The following is a 14099-nucleotide window of genomic DNA, read 5'->3' as shown; positions in this document are numbered from 1 at the left end:
CATTTACGCTTGGCGAGCTAACGCGGCCGAAAAAAGCCGACTGGACACTGGTGCGTGTGGGAGTGGGGCAAGGCAGGCGGGGCAGGCAGGACAGGCAGGCAGGGCGAGGCCGCGAAAGGTGCGAATAAAAAACGGACCTGCAGGAAGTTTGCACCTCGCAACTCGTCCAGAGGAAGTCCGCACCGTACGCGTCCCACGTGCATTTTCCCGTTGACTGGTAATTGACATTGACAAGTCTGAAACATGTTTGGCGACACCCCGTTCCGAAAAGCGGATGCCGAAACTAGCGGGCCGCCGTCACCAGACAGAAAGGTGCGAGAAAAGTTGCACTCTGCCTGCGGGCCCGCGGGCCGGAGGGACCCGGAGGGTGCGAAAGTGGCACAACATTTCGTCAGATCGCGCAACCCCTTCTGTCGTTATCGAGACCGGCGTATTGACGACTGCACTGGGCACCCCTCCGATGCAAATGTGACTCAGATAAATCTTGCGCGGAACTGCGCCGACCTAGCCGGGAACCGGGAACGGGTCTAGCCCGACTTGTTTATGCCCGCGGTCTATTACTTTGCATAGTTGTGAAATCGAAGTGTGTTCTGATTGACGCGTCTGCACCCTAATCGTGTGAAGACGTCAGGGAGCGCGTTGGTCGTAGTTTATTTCGGTTTTCGGTCACGCTATTCGGAACGCGTAACACGGCGTCACATGCGCGCCTATCGCTAGCAGCCAGATGCCAGCGGCCTGCGTCGCAGTGTGTGGCAGTGTGTGGCACACGGCCAGGGCCGCGTACCCCCACTGCTGTTTAAAGCCCCAAACAAAAACAAGTAGTACGCAGTGAGCGTTTCCAAGGTTTCCAAAAAGAGGCTCCTGCTGTCATCTCCGCAGATGCGGCCGCTGCGCTGCGCGCCTGACCTGGAACTGGAAGCCTGGAGCCTGGAGCTGCTGACCAGGCAGCTGACTGCACCAGCAACGATGCGACGCGCGAGTCAATAGAAGCTCACTGTGTTTGCAGAGGCCAGTGGAGCGGTCTACGGACGGTCACTCTCTCGTCCAGGAATACAGCGAGCTACTGTCTAGCATGCAGGCAGCCATGCACGCAAGCTGTTGACGCAGCAGGCCGTGCGTACAAACGTTGTGTGTGTGTGTGTGTGTGTGGGGGGGGGGGTTAAACGAAGACGGGCCCAAGACGGATAGGCCGCACATGTGGCGCTGTACTACTTTGTTGCGGTGCCCTGGTGAGGCGATGCCCTGGCGGTGTCGTGCCACACGCCGGAATGCACCATGTGTGTTGACGGCCTCGGCGACGCGGCGCCGCAATCGGGTTGCACCACCTCCACCATGTTGTGGCCGACGATGTGCGGCACTGGACGGAGACTCATAGGTGTATACTTGAGTCCACACGACAAAGAACAATGTAACACACTCTAATTTGTCTCAGCGGAGCGACGATGATGATGATGATGATGATGCTTTGAGGTTCACTGTGTACCGGGTTGCTGCCACACTCGGTGATTCGCGCTGTGAGTGTATCTCTGCTCCTTGCCCGTGAGGTCAATACGAAAAAACAGTTGATGGGTTAATTATTTTCGACGCACGCGTGTGCGTTGCTGGCGTTGCTGCACTCGTCTGCCTTGTCGCGTGCATGTGTTGTGTCGTCGTGCCACTCGAGCTGGAAGAGGGGGAGGGGACGCACGGCCCCGCACGCCATGTATGTGTGTGTGAGTGAGAAAGATGAACGCAGTGGCTGCACGACGTGGCTCCCCACGCCCTAATTTTCTTACTCGTACTCAGCGTTGGGAGCTCACCTAGAGCTTGGGCTCACTCTAGAGACCTTCCGGGGCCAGCGACCACCCCTGGTGTCGCGCGGTTGCTTTGTGACTCTCTTGCCACCGGTATCGTCGAGTGTGAGTCACGGCGGGGCTGCGGGGCTCTGCTGGAAGCGGCTGGAAGCGAGGACACAGTGAGTCAACGCCTTAGTCACCCGAGCTGGAAAGCTGCGAGTATCACGACGAATTCTCGCGCCCTGAAAACTACTTCACGAGATGAATACGATAAAACAACAGATTTTTCTTGAACAGCAACAGCAAAAATGCAGGGCGGGGATATGTTTAAATCCCGCGAGGCGTTAATTACATCGAACTGGCCCTGCGTCATCCTTCATGCCGGACGTATGACAAGGGCTGAACGTGTTATTAGCCGGACTAAATTATGCGTGATTGGCGGGGGGAGCCTGGGGGAGGGGGCAAGGAAACCGAAGGAAACCCAAGCACGCCGGCTGAATTGGGGCTCTCGGTCAATTCGAGGGGGAGGGGAGGCTGGTTTTGCACCCGACCAGAGTGTGTGCATGGGCTCTTTCTCACCTGATCAGACCGTGCAGTTGTGTGGGCGTGGGTGTACGTGCGCGAAATTCAAATGGCCCTAACGCTTCATCTCGTTCCACGAGGGCTGGCCGTCGCTCATTCTCTCCGTCTCTCTCCTTTCCTCCCCACTCTCTCTGCGGCTTATTGGCTTGGAAGGTGTGTTGTTTTGACGTCCCAGCGCTTTTGAGCATTTTTACGACTCTTCGCAGCCCTCTGCCGGCCCTGCCTCGGCCCTGCCGGTCCGGATATTAAAAGTCTTACGTTTTAATATTGCGCGAATAAGGGTAGGCGAGGCTTGATTAACCCGTCTCCGGATCCATTTCTCTTGCGTACTCTGTTTCCAAACGTACGACAACTGTGTTCGCAAAGAACCTGCCAGTTGGTGAAATAATGTGGATTGAAGGCTGTGGGCGGATTCTCGATTCGGAGTGGGGCCGTGGTGCGGGGCAGGCCTGCAAGGGCAGACCGGCAAGGGTAGACCGGCAAGGGCAGACCGGCAAGGGCAGTGCCGAGCGGGGCAAGCGGCGCACGGCTGGCCATTATTCCCCGATTTCCTGTCGGATTTGCAGTGGGAATGAGTTCGCCAGTTCGGCAGAAGTAAGACAATGCGGCCGTAAAGGCGTCGTAAAAAGGCGGCTGGCGCCCTGCGTCCCTGCCGGACCCTGCGCCTGCTCGCCCTGCAATTGCATCTATGTCGCTCCATTCATGTCCGTGTTGGCGAAGAGGGGCCTGGAAGAGCAATTCCAGTTACGGCCGGCGTAAACGAAGCCAAAATGACGCCGACTTCCTCTGCGCCGCTCTCTCTTCTCCCTTTGAGGCTGTGCGCCGGTCCTCCGGGGGTCCTCCGTGGGTCCTCCTCGCGGTGACCCTGTCAAAAAGTCGCTGTGAATTGAGTAGTAATCGGTTTGATCCATGCCCGCTGCAGACACGGGTCGCGTCAAATGGCGTCAAACAGGTATCATCTGCTTAACAATCGGAGAAAAATATTTTTGATCCAAACTTTTTTTTGGCAGAGCCAAATGACGCAATGACCGTCCAGGCTAGGGTAGGCTCGGACACGATGTCTGTCGACCAGGTCGTTTCGCTGAACAGCTTGCCGATGCAAGTTTGGCAGGCGAAGGAACACGTGTTTGGGGCCTTCGTCAAAACACCACGTGGGTCACGGTGGCTGCAGCTGGCAAGGGACAAGGACGCGTGAAGGGCGAAGGGGACGGGGTGCGTGGAGTGGACGCTCCCTGGCTGCACCGCAGTGCCCCAAACAGTGCCCCGAACAGTGCAGCAAACCGTGCGGACGTTTTTGGCGCCTTTTTGGCACGGAGCCGATTAGCCAGTCTCAGTGAATAACGGCCGGCTGCGCCTGCATTGGACGCGCCACACGTGGTTGTCGTGGTCGTGTGTTTGTGTGTGTGTGTGGTGTGTTTGTGTGTGCATGTACAGGTGAGTGCGGGCGAGAGGGAGCTGAGCCGAGCCAATCCATATGAATCCACACCCAACGAGCTTTCCGCGCGCGTCGCGTCGAGGACTTGCATATTTATACCCTCCCGATATGAATTGTTTCGGCGGAAGGGTAAAATACTGGCTGCATGGCGTGCTTTATTGTGATTAGAGATGTCCTTTTTGCCGGGAGATGCATTGCCGGCAGCAGGCTGGCACTCCCTCTGGCAAACAAGCGGGGTTTATTACCGGCTGCGGGTATTGGCGGTTTTCGAACAGCGTCGCGGCCCCGGTGGGGCGGTGCAGACGGTCGCGGTGATGTCATCCTCCTCGCAGCCCGTCGCAGCCCGTCGCAGCCGCACCTGTATTTGAGTTTGTTCCATCCACTCGGCTGGCTTCAGCCAGCCATTGTGCGCATGTGTGCAGGTCCGAGCACAACCATTATCTCAAAGCTGGAGAGACGTCGTGACAAGTTTCTGAGCGCAGCCAATTTTTCTGGCTTCTAGGCGCCCTGGCTATCCTGGAGTCCATCCTGAGCTGAATCTCTCGAGGGTCATGTTATCGTTTTCACGGTGTTTTGCCCGGAGGCAACCCTTGGGCTACCGCGCCTCGCCTAGGATGCCTTCGCAGGGCTGCGCTAGGCTGCGCGTGCCCACGCTGGAAGGCCGGAAGCCCCGGCCGGCTTCCTGCCAATCCAACGATAAGGCCTACGATCTAGAGTGGGGTCAACGCTTCGGGCCTCTCAAGCCTGCTTCGAGGGGTGCTGTGTTGGGGCCCGAGCCTTGGCCCGAGCACAGAGGCCCAGCTGGTCGCGTGGCCGCGAGTGCTAGACGGGTATGCAAACACACGGGAAGTGTGCCTATCTAATCGGAGTGCCGTGTTCGAGTGCCCCGCAGCTCGCTCGGCTTGTGCGCGGAAACGCTTCAACGCACCCCGCGTTGCCATGCCGCCGACAGCGGGGGGTCACTCGCGTGACATGCAGCCTGCGACAAAGCCTGCGTCGCGTGCATTTGCAAACAACGCGTGGAGTGAGTTGCCGCCAGTGTCGCCGGTTTGGCGCCATTTGACCGGGCTGGGCCGGACAAGTCTAGACCTGTCGGCCGTTCTCGGAGGCGGAGGCTGGGAGGGTGTCCGAGTATCGCCTCGCCGCCCCCGGCCCCCCGGCTGGGTGCTGGCTTGCCCCGGGCCGGGCCACGCCGCCACACTCTGCGAGTTGCAACCTGTTGCGCATTGTGACGCATAGAGCAGGAACGCTTTCAGTTCGATCGGCTGCAGCCGCCAGTACAGAGCAAAAACTCTGTCGCGATCAAGAACTTTGCTTTCACGTTCAAGAACATAAAATGAGCCACGAAACTACTCAGCTTGCCGAACCTTGTAGCATAGCATCACGAACCCTAGAATGACGACCAATGCTCAACTTTTGTGCTGGTGTCGTGTTCCTTGTGATTCTTGTTTCTTGTTTCCTCCTTTTGCTTTTTGCTGGGCGTGCTCTGCAGACTTGCCGCCCCCCGATCCACCGGGCGTCTGGAGTAGCCCCTGTGTGTTTGTCAGGTGGATTTATTTCGATCCAAATTCCTGGCCACGCTAAATCTCCGGCTGCACAATTATCTCCAGGTAGTCGCTATCTGCGGCAATTACCGGGCAGAGCGTGGAAAATGGCATAATTTGGACTCGCATGGGCTTCCGGCGGTTCCATTATTTAGAAACGTACAATTTAGTTTTCCTTGATGCATAAATTAGGTGTTTGTTGTATTTGGCGTGGCTTGGACAGAAGCAGACGCTGCCCACACACTCCTCTCTTTCTCCCTATCTCCTCTTACCTCTCCTTAAAAAACGGTTGTTAATGAGTACAACACTTCAACTCTGCAGAGGCATTTGTAAGCTGCAAGGAAGCTGCAAGGTAAAATTTTCACAATTCTAGTCTGAGTCCTGTGTTTGTTGTAGCTGCTTACTCGAACACGAAGGTTTGTTGAGACCTAACAGCGCTGATAATGATGATGATGATGACGATGGCGTACTTTTCCACAGTGTAACAATTAAACCGCGAAAGATTGAAATGTTGCGAGAACAAGCGCCGATGTAATGACACGCCCATCCACGCAGGTCCACACGCTGTCGGGAGGGTCTCCACTTCCTGCGAACAACCGTAAAAAAATACCCGAACACCTCCAAATTTCCATAATTTGCGGCGAGACCGCCCGGATCTGCGCGTCGCTGTCATATAATCACATTGTTATGCGGAAGCAGACGCGGCGTACAGATTTCGAGAGATCGATCAGATAAAGCGCGATTTGCATATCGACATTCGATCCGGTCGATCATCGATCGTGATCGTGGCACGTGGGCGTCACGACCGACGTGCCGTCGCGGTGGGTCTGCGCGTCAGCAAGAGAGGCTAGGTAAGGGCTGATTCATTTATTCTGTTGGTACTACTGTCGAGTTGGTATCACTGTAGCGCAGAGGACGCTGTGCACGCTTCTGCAGAAGCGTGCTACAAACATCGAAGAATGGTATCATGACCTCAAATTGTACCAAAATCTTTATTTACACGGATGTCTAGAAAATAAACCTAGATAGTTGGCTGTACTAGTACACGCCACATGAGTGGATGCGTTGTTGCGGGATGACACAGGATGCTAGATAAGGCTCAACAAGTGAGGCTGTGTGGCGGCCACTCTATCGAGCATTATCTCCCTGACAACAAACGCGCTGGAGGGCCTGGGCTGCAACACTGTTCTCCATGATACAGTGTGTGGCTTCAAGGGAAAAATCAATGTGATCATGGTGTGTGGAAAAGGAAATGGTATTGCGTCATCATCACCAAGCAACTGGGTGATGTCACTTACGCTGGGTGCGCCTCAGCAGCCTTGCGTGCCTTCCCTGGGTGCCCTGGGTGCTCTGGGTGCCCTGAGTGCCCTCGGTGCCCTTCCCAGCGGCCCTGCAAGGTATAAATAACAAGCTTACGGTACCTGACAAAATTGTTAGCCAAAAGGATGACTAACCAACCTTAGGGCCGCCAGGGTCAGTGGCCCTTGAGCACACCCTTTCGCCCCCACCTCTTCCCTTCACTCCTTTCGCACCTTCCAGGCCGATGAACTGCATCCCCCCTCCCCCTTTCCCGACATCAGCGTACGTGTGTTTACGATCCTCTGCCGGATCGAACGGCCCTTTGCCCGTCTCTTGGCTGACTCTTGTTCTCCTCACATCGAGACGTCCCCGCGGCGTCGCGTCGCCTCCGAGAGGTGCAATGTTTTGAACGGGGGTCGATGCCTCCTCCTTGTTTGGGCCCCGGGCCACGCCACGCCACGCCACGCCTTGCAGGACGGGCTGCAGCCGTCACCAAAAAGGAAGGCGACAACGAGATGAGGAGCGGGGAGTCGATGAGGGGGAAGGGGTATGATAAGAAGGCAGAGGCGGAGTACTACGTGTCTGAGGTGACCAAGTGGAGGTACGCCCTGGAACGCCCTGGTACGCCCTGGTACGCCCGTTACGGCTGGCGAGTACTTGGGAAATGCTATGTAGCACTGTTGCAACCAAATGGTCTGGTCGTAACTTTGAGTTGCGGCCGCGGATCTTCGGGGGTCTCTCTGGCGTGGTCGCGACACCGTGGCGAGGTGGCAGAACACGGCCGCCTCAGCCAGTAGGGGCTTTTAGCACCCATCCAGCGGGACAAGCGGACACACGGCGCGGTGAGGCCCTGGCGGGGCGGGGCTTGGGCCGCGGGGCGTGCGGGGGGCAGTGGCAGGGCAGTGGCAGGGCAGTGGCAGGGCAGGCAGCGTCTTGACGCGTCTCCAGCAGCCCTCGCAGGCTTTGCTCCAGGTCGCTGACCGGGAGGCGTGCACGGTGCGAGTTGTTGTTGTCGTCTTACGTACCCTGAGGCACCCTGAGGCACCCTGCGGCACCCTGCGGCACCCTGGGGGCCACTCTTCGTAGATCCATCGCACGTATTCTGGATAACAAAAACGCGTGCCTCGTTTTTGGCGGAAGGCGAAAGGAATGAAAAGGCCAGTGTGATGCCAGGCAGGCTGACGCAGGCTGTTGTCCCAGCGGCCCGTTACCCAAGCCAACTGGACCATTCGTATTCATCGCGCAGCCCCGCGTCCCCCCTCCTTTTTCCACCTGCTGGCCCTTCTGATCCTTCGTGATTGTCCTCCGTGCATGGCACCGTGCGTGGCACCGTGCTTGGCCGCTTCATGCTGCACGGAATGTGGCTGAGCCGCGCACTCTGCCCCTGCCTGACTCACTGGGGACGTTCACCATACGATGACGCGTGCTTTTCGTAACCCTTTTGGCCGGCACAAGCTCAAGCTCATCTAGCCGTGTCCTGATTCTGTACGGTTTCCCCGAAAACGCTTCGTTGTTCTGGGAACGCGGCAAGCGCTTCTTGTCCGCCCCGCCCCCACCCCCACCCCCGGCTCCGCCCCCGGCCCCGCCCCCGGCGAAACAAAGAGGTCGGCCGGTCGTCACTCCCCGCTGCAGGTCTGCAGGGGCTCCTCCGTGTTTGCGGCTTCCGTCATCGCGCGTGTGCTTTGTGTTTGGCGCTCGATTAGCACGTTGGCGCACCAACTTATTTTCGCTTCTTGAGAACTTGCGGCGTTTGCTTTCGAAACGGAGAGAAAGAAAACAGCCACGGCCCCGACTGCGGTAGGACGCTCGAGCGGAGGGTTTCTGGAGCTGGAACCCACACCACCCGGCCCTGTTCTGCTCCATTTGCACACCCACACAAAGACAGCAGTGACTTGCCTCATTCCATCACCATAAATCACCATCGGGCGGACCATGACGATTACATGAATTCGATGGTATCGACACCATCGACGGTCGATACTTTTCGATACCTGTCACTCGTTATCGGACTATTGTTCCGGTCGCGGAGCCGTCATTTCGACTTTCGGCGCAACGAGCAGCGTGTCAACCTTTTTTTCGAGTCACCTCGGCTTGCCCTGCGTGCCCAGAGCGCCCAGTGTGCCCAGTGCGCCCCTGCGGCACACTCCATCATTACGTATGACAAAGTGGGGTAGACTCAAATCCCCATTTCACGCAGGGGAGGGGATTTGTGACCCAAGGCAATAAGTGAAAAGGGAATATTGGATAAGGGGGCGGGGTGTTTTTTCTCCTTTTTTGTGGAAGGAAAATCAAGGGACAACCCCTGCGGAGGAGTCATGTTTACATCACGTGGACCTTCGTCCTTATCTCCGTATCTCCAATCCTTCTATCGTATCGCACCCCGCAGAGCTCGCTCTCTCGCGTCTCGCACGGAGGGTCCGATGAAGTCGAGGACGCGCTGACCCGCCGAAATCTCGTCCGAATTGAGTCGGGCCGTGGCAGCACCCACGCAGTGCTGATCGTGTGTGAGGTAATAACTTAGTGCTTATCGCGCTGCATCAGTTCATTATTTGGGTGCCTGGCCGGTCATGAAACCACAGCAGACCTGACAAAAGTACCTCCTTATCGGTTGTATCAGCCAGAAAAGGGCGAGGCGTAGTAAGCACCGGCAGGCAGTGGTTTAGTGCTCCTCCACAGCCCGGGGGATACGACGCGTCCACAGGTGGCTCCGTTCCCCGCGCGTTCAAGTTTCCATTTCTCAAGCGACTAATTGAATTCGATGACGGGTGGCCGGTGTCACTCCCTCGTGCCTTGTTTTCTTTCCAAGTCTCAAGGGACAATCACCTCGACGTCGAAAGTGCCTGGAAGGGCTGATACCCGTGTCTGGGGCCGGTGTGCCCTGGGGTGCCCTGGAGTGCCCTGCGCTGATACGGGTGTCCTTCCTCGTCCTCGGCAGGCCCTTCTGGACCTTCCAAGGCCACCTGTGCCCGGCTGGGCCAGCTCAGAGCCAGCCCCGGGCCAGCCAGGCCCTGCTACACTAGCGTTGCCAGATTTGTGGCTTCATTTTGAGGCGCAGGGGAACAGGATTGGCTCAGTTTGCTTACAGCTGTCGTGCGGCGAAGCGATGCAGAAAAAACGGGCCGCAGTTTCGAACGGCTGGATGAGATAAAAATGTGGCGCGGCAGCGGGATTTGAACCCCAGATGTGTAGCCCACAGCCTCGCTCGGCTCGGTGCCCTTTGTCGGCCGTTTCAAACCTGGCGGCCGTTTTTGATGTCTCCATCCGATTACGGCGGCGTAAGTGCGTCGTGCAGGACTAATCCCCTTACGTCGTCGTCGGCGGCACTGCCTTGGAACGGAGGTGCACGGTGACTCGGCCTCCCGCTCAATCGGCCAAAAACGCCAACAAACGTGCACCGCCTCTTCTCAAAGTCAGAGCAAAGTCAGAGCAAACCTTGAGCAAACTCCGACACGACGTCCGCGTCCCCCGTGCCTGCCCCGCCGCCACGCTGGGGCCGCGTGCCTCCGAGTGCCTCAGGTGGGCGCACCGCTCTGTGTGCACAACGGTGCCCAAGCTACCGGCAGGAAGGCCGCATTACCCTATCCCGTGGGCACATTCCGAAATTTTGCCATTTTGACGGATTTCGAAGATGCAGCCCCGCGGGGAATCCACCTTAGTGGCTCTCCGGCTCGCGGACGGCAGTCCAGTGGCCAAACGGAGCGGTGGGGTCGCCTGCACCGGCCCCCAGCGCGCACTGATCTGATTGCGTCTGGACTGGGACTTTTGGAACAGGCTGTAGGTCAGCAGCCTGGGCAGGGAGGGTCGAGGGGCGCTGCCACGGCCCTGCCACGGCCCTGTCTGGGGCATGGGGGCTCCCTGTGTAGTCTAGCCCGGACTGGCCTGCAGGCCCACTACACTACAACGTAACGTAAAAGGACCAAAAGAAAGAAACAGCCCGACGGTTGTAAAACGAACAAGAGTGGGAGGGGTGGCTAGACACGCCAAGGGTGGTGCCCTGCAGACGAGGGGGAGGGGAGTTTAAAAGGTCGCAGGTTTCGTGTCCCTCTGAGAGTGAGGTGCATCAGGGGGCATCGCTGCTGTGATTGCGTTATTGGTTTCAATCACTGTTAATCAATCTCGGACCAGATCTTTCCGTATGCACACTATCTCCGCAAAAGTGTTTCTTACGCTTGTGCAGCAGGTGAACGATGGCTCGCTGTTGAGGAATTGAATACATCGCACCGCATCGCACTGATAATAGTGGTTCGTCTGCAGCGGTCCGATGCAGCACTTGTCGCTCGGCAGTTCAAATTCGGCGCGCCTGGCAGGCGGCCCGACCCAACACGCCCCATCTCCCTCGCACACGTGGCGAAACGGAGACCCTCCCCACCCCACCCCCCAACCGCCCACAAAAAGGGCGCGTAAAACCTTCTGCTACTCGTACGAGCGTAGTAGCCACGCCTCCTCCTCGTACGGCGTGGAGACACTCAGCAGGCTGCTGCAGGGCAGGGGGCCGCGGGGCAGGGGACCGAGGGGCAGGGGCCCAGGGGGCCCAGGGGGACAAACAAAACCAAGAGCACAAGAGATAAAACGAGTAAAAAGCCCCTGCCCCCTTCCCCCTGCCCTGGAACGAGAAGGTAGAAGAATACACTGGGTAGACGAGCTGCCCCCTCTTTCCCTACACGGCTTGGCGCGACTGCACTTTACTTTATCCCTTTTGTTTTCGTCCTTCTTTCGTTCGGCCTGGAGTTGCCTGGAGTTGCCTGGAGTTGCCTGGAGTCCGGTCCGGCGAAAGGGAGACGAATAATAATCGTGTCCGCGATTTTTTCCGAGTCACTGCAAATTGGAACCTTCCAAAGTTCTGGATCTGACGCGTCGTGTTTTGTGATCCCCCTCCTGCTGCAAAAGAAAAGAAAACACGGAAACCGAAAGGCGAGGCGCTGGGACGGTGGACACGCCGAGGACGGCCGAGACGGTTGGGACGGCGGACGGCCCGGATCACTCGTCGTTTCGCGCCGAAACGCCGAAACGCCTCGCAGTGCTGCCACTTCTCCATTTGGGCCTAACTCCCTCTCTGCCCCTCCGATCTCTCCTCTGCCATCCCTTGTAATGACCGCTATCAGTTACAGCGGCTGCGACGCGACGCGACGCCCCTCCCGGGATGCTCAGGTTTCCCCGAAGACTGATACCAGTTTCCGTGAAGGCCGAGGGGCCTTGGCGTGTCCCACACGACACCTCGTCTCCCCGCGGCTCGTCAGCTTCGACAGCTTGTCTTTTGTGCGGTCACGCTTTGCATTCTGTCGCCTTCCCCGCGTCACCGTGCACTTGTTGATCCTCTCGGTGGAGCTGGAGGTGTAGCACTTCTACGGCGTGTTTATGCGTGCGTTAGTTTGTGTGTGTTAGGGACGTGCGTGTGTGTTTGTGTTTGTGTGGAGAGGGGAGGGGGGAGAGAACGGCGCTTGCATGGAAATTTGATTGTGTCGAGGAATCTGGGTAAAAATGAAGGCTCCTGGCAGTGTACGCTCGGCCCACAAAATGAACAAGAGAGTGCACGGCGTGGTGCACGACGTGCTGCACGATGGGTTCAAAATGGCATTACGGCGCGTGCTTGCTGCGAGGCCTGCAAGGCCTGGAAGGGCTATCGCCTGCCCCGCCGCGCTCCCTCCAAATTAATAACAATCATTTTCCGTCAAGTTCTGTATAAAAGCTGGTCTTGACGACTCGGCCCGGCCCCCCGTCCCCTTCCCCTTCGCTCGGTGCAGCGTGCAGGCCCTGCAGGCCCTGCAGGGCAGCAGGCAGGCCGGCAGGCGCAGCGCGCACAAGGGCTCTTGTTACTGTGGTACAGCACCAGCCTGCAGGCCGGGCTGTGGTTGTGGGTGGACTACACTGCCAAGCACTGCCTCGGCCCGACTTGGAACACGGGGCGACGCGGCCCGCAGCGGTGGCGGCGCAAAAACGGTTGGGATTTTGAATTTGAATCGGGGGCCGCGCCATCGGCCGGCCAGCCATGCCAGCCACGCAACACGACGAGAGGCGCGTCGGCTCGCGCGTCGGGGACCTCCTTCTTAATTGCCTGCATTTTGAAGAGGCTGCCTTCGTTAATATGCGGTGCGGCTTGATTTATGTCGGGGTGTTGGCACCTCGCCTGCCGGGCCCCGCGCCTCGCGCCTCGCGCCCAGGAGACATCACGTCAGGACGCCGAAGCCCGCACAGCGGCCCGCGGCGTCCAATAGGGTGCACTCTCTCACTCTCACGGCAACGTATATCTGATCCAGGCGCGCTCCGTCGCCCCGGCGGACAGGACACGACGTGGACAAGACGGCCCGCGAAGACGCGATGAAAGGTCGAGCCGCCAGACAGGTGTCGGGACCGCCAACTTCCCGGCCGAAAAAAGAAAAACGAAATCAAGTCGAAAGTCTACCACGCCTGCCGGCGGTGCGGCTCAAGCATTTCATCCGAAAAGTATAGGAATGGATCAAACTTCCCGCCGAGACAAGACAGAGGCGGTTTCAGGGGACAAAAGTTGCTTGGATGGGCAAAGATGAGCGACTTGCCGCCTGCGTCGTTGTACTAGCAGAGAGGCATTCGCGTTCGCCTAAACAGCACTCATTAGCCAGACAGACGAACCGGTGCACTTGTCGCGAATGCACCCAGTGCGACGCGCTGGCCGTTGCGGTGGTCGGGCCTTGCCTCGGGCCTTGCAAGGACGGTCCCACGCCGATAAGCATCAAGGGGGTCATCACGGCGACGCGGCGACGCGGCGAGGCGCGGCCGAGTGCGGGTGGCGATGTCGCCCTAATCACGCCGAGGCGCGCCGAGGGGAGGAGGAGTCCGCGGGAGTCTTCCTGGAGGACGTCGCGGAGGCAAGGACGCCGACGGCCTCGATGCGCGGCGCGCCGCCCTGGCAGAGGCCCTCCGCGACGTGGCCGGGGAGGACCAGGGGGACGCGCTGCCAGCCGGACGCCCGGGCCTCGGGCCGGGGAGGCGGCCGGAGAGGAGGTCGGAGAGGAGCGAAGCCAAATAATTGAGTTTCGGGGCATAATTACCACCTCTCGGGAGATCACTCCTCGTTTCCCCGCGATGCCGGTTTTCTGCGTTTTGTTTGACAAACGGCGGAGCGGTCTCTCGTCCCTCATGTAGGCCAAGGGGACAGAGGCTGCGTTCGTGACCGTCGTTGGGATCACGCCGATTTTTGGAAACGAGAGCGCGGCGGATTAGCGCGCCGGCCGGCACGCCGCGCCACACGACGAGGCGCCCCTCCCCAACCCTTCGGGCCTTTCAGGCTTCAGCAGGGCGACGTAAAAAAGGGAACTCAATTGGTGAGTTCCGGCGTGGGTGGGGGGCCGGTCCGTGCCGGTCGTCATCGCGACGCGCCGCAACGGCCAGAGCAACAAAATCAGATCCGGTGCGGACGGGCCGGCCGGGGAGCTGGTCAAGAAACACGACCCCGACTTTGCAGCAGACCAGAGACCAGGAGCTCAGACA

The sequence above is a fragment of the Thrips palmi genome, unplaced genomic scaffold (assembly GCF_012932325.1).
Source record: "Thrips palmi isolate BJ-2018 unplaced genomic scaffold, TpBJ-2018v1 HiC_scaffold_5, whole genome shotgun sequence".
NCBI lineage: Eukaryota > Metazoa > Arthropoda > Insecta > Thysanoptera > Thripidae > Thrips > Thrips palmi.
Note: the sequence above shows the minus strand (reverse complement) of the source record.